The following is a 6,365-nucleotide window of genomic DNA, read 5'->3' as shown; positions in this document are numbered from 1 at the left end:
GGATTAAGACCCTACTGAGGTGATCTAATCAAAAAAAAAAGGTCCCCTAACTGAATCTAACCAAAAGGTCCCATCTACAATTGGTATTACACCCACAAGAATGGATTAGCTTTAAGAACATGTACTTCTGGGATACACCCAGCATCAAACTGTCACAGAAGGCAAGAAAAAATAGACCAATATAATAGTAACTATTAGCTCTTAATGGTGAGATTATGTTGCAATCTTAATTTTTATGATTTTTTGCATTTATATATTTATGCATTTGTATCGTAGGTTATATACAATTTTTTTAATGAATTTTATTATTTTTAAAACTGGAAAAATCAAGCCAGGGAAAAGAAACATTATAGCTGATTATTAGAATTTAAAATGACCTAGATGTTCTGTATAAATGAAAAAAACAAAAGCATTAAAACCTTCCAGCTTCCAGATTCTCTCGTTCTAAGTTCAGTTAGGGACATGTGAGAAGAGAAGAATATTCTTTGACTTTTATCCAATATATATAGTTCACAATATATCAATAATATTACTCAAAAAGTAGGAATAATATCAGATGAGCTTTATGATTCCTTCCAAGTATAATGTTCTATAATTTCATAATTCTGTGATTCACTGGTATAGAGTTATTGTCTATTTTCAGATTTTGGTGATGCTTAGAAATTCCATTTTGTTTTAAAAAATGCAAACTGAAGACATGCAGCCTTAGAATCCATTAAATCATAAAGGAGCCAGGATGCAAGCATAGAGACAGTCCAGCATGGAATTGATAAGCATGGACCCTGGAGTCAGATCGTCTACATTTGAATCATGACATTGCCACTTATTAGCAGTGTCACCTTGGACAAGTTACTTAACCTCTCTATGTTTGAATTTCTCATTCAGGGATAATAATAAGGGCTGAACTCCAAGAATTATTATGAAGATTAAATGAATTAACACACACAGAGCACTTAGAACGTTGTTGGTATGTGCTCAAGAAATATTAGCAATTATTATTTTCTTCACCTGCTTAAGTAGAAAAAATAAAGTGAGTCAAATGAAAAAACCCATGAGGATTGGAGCAATTTGTCCTGCATTAGAGAAGGGTGAGCAGTGACATATAAAGTTTCTTAGTGGGAGGAAACTTATTAACTTCCATGATTGCTTCCTCTATAATACCTGATATTTTAACTTTAGAAAAGTATAGAGAAAGATTGATATGGGACAATTGCTAAAGATGGTAAAATAGCTTTGAGATTCTAGCTAGGAGCAGGGAGGTTTTTATACATATACTGGTTTGCTAATTTAATTCTTACCTTTCCTTCAAGCCACTTTCAAATGTCATTTTCTCTTTAAAGTTGTTTTTGTTTGTCAAAAATAGAAGTGGTTCCTGTCTCCTTGAAATTCATCCTTTATGTTAATACGTACATGATGCTTTTTATAGAATCTAATGCATATGAAATTATAAATGCATATTTCCCAGTAAAGTGTATAAATAATTGTAACAAATATTTAAATGCATTTGTTTATTGTCCCAAGCCCTATTCTAAGCACTCTGCACATAGTATCTCACTTAATTGTTGTGGAAGATTGGAAAATATGGCCACAGAGTCCTCCCAACTGTGTTTGCCTACCTCTTTACAATATGATTTTGCATTAACTCCCAAGTGTATTTCTCCATTGCCTTGAATTTATGTTGCCCCTGTGACTTATTTTGACAATAGAATGTAGCCAAAGTTTAATGTTTCATGACTTGAAAGTTTAGGCTATCAGAGGTCTTGCAGCTTGTTCTTTCCTTTCTTACTGCCCTGAGATTGTCAAGTGATGGTCCCCAGACTAACTTCTTTGAGGAAAAATAGAGAGATAGGCCCACCCAACAGTTGGCAACAACTTGCAGATATGAGCGTGGGTTGAAATACATATATACCTAGTGAAATAACCGCAGGCCTATAGGCACAAGACAGCAGAAGAATCACCCAGCTGATCCAAGCCACTACGTTTGGGAAGGTTTCTTTTGCCACAAAGGCTGACTATTACTTTCCTCATAATATACATATCAACCAGATACAATATTGTTGGGGAATGAAATATGTACCCCAGAAAAACAGGTACTTAACCTTAATCTCAATTCTTGTGGGTGTGTAAATACGACTTTTTGACAATGTTGGTTTTAGTTAAGTTGTGGCCAACTAAATAAATTCGGGCTTTAATCCAGATTACAGGTGTTTTTTTTTAAGTACAATGAATTTTAGACATAGAGAGAAGCAATGGGGAGCATCCAGAAGCTGCAAGTCAATGAGAAGGAGAAGAGAAAGAGAAGACGCTGCCAGGTACATTGCCATGTGACGGAAAAGTCAAGGACCCCCAAAGATGGCGGGCCAGCCAGAAGATACAAACCCCATGAGACCCCATGAGGAAGCAAGCCTTCCTGTTGTTAATTCAAATTACTGTATGGCATTTGTTTCAGCAGTCTGGAAACTAATACAAATGCCATCTCCATTTTACAGATGAGGAAGCTGAGGCAATAAGCAACTAAATAAACTGTTCAACTTCTCACAGCTGGTATGTGACAAAAACAAGTTTCTTACTGCACATTTTAGTCTTCAGTTACACCAACAAATTTTAGGAAGTATCCATGCCCTCAATCAAGTATCCCAGGTTCTAGGGGTATTCTCATATGCATTACTTTGTTTGAATTTCTCAACTCTCCTCTGAGGTAGCTAGGCCAAATATCAAAATTTGCATGTTATAGATTTGAAACGAAGACTTACAGAGGTTGAGTATAATAACTAAAGTTACCGAGATCGTAAGAGGATAGGGTCTAAAATGTTTTATTTTTTACGCACATTGCCTAAAGCACCAGTATCAAGTTTTTCCTGAAGATTTACACACTAGAGTGTCTTGTAAATCAAAAATTCTTAATAAATATTTATCATGAATAAATGCATCACATTGGGGGTATATCGTTTAACCTTTGTCTAATTTACCTTCCCTTTTATTTTGCAAATGAGGTCATTTGTGATTCTTATTTCTATTTCTCCTTTGCAGATTCCATATGACAAAGTACAACCCTAATAGCAATCTGGAGAAGTGAAAATAAAGTAGCAATACCCAGAAAGAAATGAATTTCTTCTAGTCTTCGTTAGATGTTGGGGTGAGACAATTGGGACACAGAGACCAACGATTACAGGCAAGGATTTATTGGGAAGCTCTCCCAATGGAGAGCATCTGAAGAATAAACTTCAGTCTCTCCCCCCGCCAGCATGGCGGGGGTCTGAAGGGAAACTTCAGCCTGCCCCTGGCAGAGGCAGTCATGAATTTATACAGCACTTCTACAGGCAGGAACATGCTTAGGTAGTTGGAGTGGGTTTTGGATTGGGTGAGACTCAAGGGATTATAGGGATGGCTAGGGGGCAGAGGGCCAGGCGCAGTGAATTCTAGGGGTGCGAGAAAGGTTGGTGGGGTCATGTGGTTTCTTTGTTCTTGTGAGGAAATGAACTGAATCTGGGCACGTAGGCTCTGGGTGGGGGGCTGGCCTATGTCATGGGGCATGGCTCCTTCTGAGGAAATGGCTGGTCGCACTTCTGCAATGGGGCAGGTTAAAAATAAACTTGCAGCTTCTGCAAGTTGTGATTATTATTCTGGTTGGGGGCTAGGGGATGGGGCCTAGTCCTATCAGTCTTGGTGTTTCCTTCATGTTTTGGTTCAGTACATAGGGACTTCAGTGACAACTCCCTGAAATGTGACAGCTTGTGAAAGGAGCATATAGGCTGGTAAAGTCATATATAGATAGAATGATAGGCCACAGAACCAGGGATAACAGGTTTTTGGTATAAATTGGTAGCAGGGAAAGAAAGGTTATATAGTGGGTACCACTCTGTAAAATCATGGATTTGACCTCTGCGGCACAAAGTTATGAGTTCTGCACTAAACTCAAATACATATATATCTTTACAGTTTGGATAACACCTGTGGTAGCTATTTTATTCAGTTTATTTCAGAGATGAGGCTTTGGATTACATGTGAACCTCAAGAGCCCAGATGCTTTTGATTCATAATTAAATGATTAAATATCACAAGTCCTTGGCACACTAAATACCAGGACTCCTGACCTATTCAGATGCTAATGTGCCATTGAAGTACTCTGTCCATTGCCTTAGGAAAATAGGGCTTAAGAAGAGTCATTAATAACAGCCTCAGGAGGCTGAACTTTAAAAACCAATGCAAACACCCACCAGGAAGGCAAGATCTGTTTAAGCAGAGGGAATGTACTGAACAGAAAATATAAATATAGATGTGCTATTCCTCCTTCCTTTTCCTTCTCCTCCCACAGCCATGTCTTTTGGGAAGAGGGAGACAAGAAAGTGGTTGTCAATTTAACAAAGTAAATTCACTGTCAAACTTGAGAAAAAGTAGGAAGCAAATTAATAATATAACAATAATAATTTCAAATATTTCTGGTGCAAAAAGCCTTCATATGCCAGAAAGGACCTGTGCTCCTCTGGATAGAATTTAATTTTAGATGCTTCAAATTACATAAAGCAGTTATGTGTTAATATTCATTAGAGTCTCTTTTATACAAAGAAATCAAGAGGCCTAAACTAAAAGTAGAAAGATGAAATACAGGAGAGAACAAGGCAGGTATTATTTTAGAAGTTTGGAACAATGTATCCATAAAGATAAAAGATAAGGTTTGTACTTTTTATTGTTTCCTTCTAGTCTTTCTGTTTTTGTTTTTGTTTCCCTGGCACAGACAGACATTAATGGTGGAGACATATAAATTCTAGAATATATATAAAACTAATACATTGAGTAAATAATGTGCATATCACAGTATATTCAATTATAGATAGGAAATGATCTGAATCTAAAATACTGCTACTAATTCTAATAAAAGCAGCTCATGGTCTAACTTCCTGCCCTGGTGACAATTTCATTACTCAAGATGGTGGAATCTGTTACACATTACAGGGATCTCATATCTATGCCCTCTACTCAATGGTGTTTGATGAATTTAGGAAACAGCTGTATAACACAGGGAGTCCAGTGGTGGAGGATGGATTTTGGTTAGTAGGACAAATATTAGAATTGTCTCTCCTAAACTAAAACAAATGTATAATACTAATACAGCGTGTGAATAATTGGGTGGGTTGGGGGAAAATATACCAAATGTAAGATATGGGCTATAGTTAGCAGTATCATTCATACATTACCCAACTTGAAGCTGTCGATAGTGGGATAATGTATGGGAGCCCTGTATGATGACAGGCATGTTTCCTTTATGTCATTATAAGTTCACAAATTTTACTATACACATATTGTTTATGTATGTTCTTGTATGACTGATATATACTCCAAAAAATTTTTATTTAACAAAAAAGAGAAAGCCATGGAAGGAAGAAGCTGAAAGCAATGAAATCCAGAAAGAAGGGAGAGATCAGCAGATGCTGCCATATGCCTTGCCACATGACAGAGGGGTCCAGGATTGCTGCCAGCCGATGTGTGAGAAGAAAGCATCACCTGTGATGCATGGAAAGATAGACATATAGATAATATAAAACAATGTCAAGAAAAAAGAAATTACAAAAAAAAAGGCAACAAAATAGAAAAACAATGTTAGAAATATGAAAACTAACAAAGTGCTGATGATTTATACAGCCTTGACTCAGCACTAATAGCTTTTGACTCTCCACAATTTTATGACTGTGGAATAAAATATTTTATTTTAGAAATAAAATAATGAAAGAAAATGAGAGGAAACTATTTGAGTTGGGTTATTGGACTGTTAGTAAAAAGAAGACAGAAGTATCCACACCCAGAATTCTTAACCAAGCAGACTGATATTAAAACAAGAAATGCTAAGGCAAACATCATTAAAAAGAAATTAAGCCTCAATAAAAAAAGTACCCAGCCATTTAAAATAAATATAAGTGTCCAGACCCAGACCCCATAAGGGATCTTTTAAGATCAACTGTTCAACATATCCCAGGGACCTGGAATACTTAGCAGATGTGATTGCAAAAGCTGTTTTAATAATCTCCAAGAAACCATGAAAAACAAGGCATAGGGTGAAAGATTTTTCAGAATGTGAAAAGGATAACATTCTTTAAAATCTTATCGGGCAAACACATATTTGCTGTATGGTTCACCTCCAGCCTTGACATTTATTTTAGTTGATAAGTCCAAATGACTTCTGATTACCCATGTAAAAAATGAAACTTCTCTTTTTTTCATTTTAAGATTTACTCTGGTTCCAAATACAAAACTATTTTGAAAAGAGAGATATGAGCTAGAGATGTCTGACTTCTCATAAAAAATACTTATCTGGAAAATATTTTCATATATATGTGAAATACATAATATGTATTGTATAATGTCTTAAA

This window comes from Dasypus novemcinctus, chromosome 1 (genome assembly GCF_030445035.2).
Source record: "Dasypus novemcinctus isolate mDasNov1 chromosome 1, mDasNov1.1.hap2, whole genome shotgun sequence".
Classification (NCBI taxonomy): Eukaryota; Metazoa; Chordata; class Mammalia; order Cingulata; family Dasypodidae; genus Dasypus; species Dasypus novemcinctus.
The sequence above is the reverse complement of the archived record's forward strand: the minus strand, read 5'-3'. Positions refer to the sequence as shown.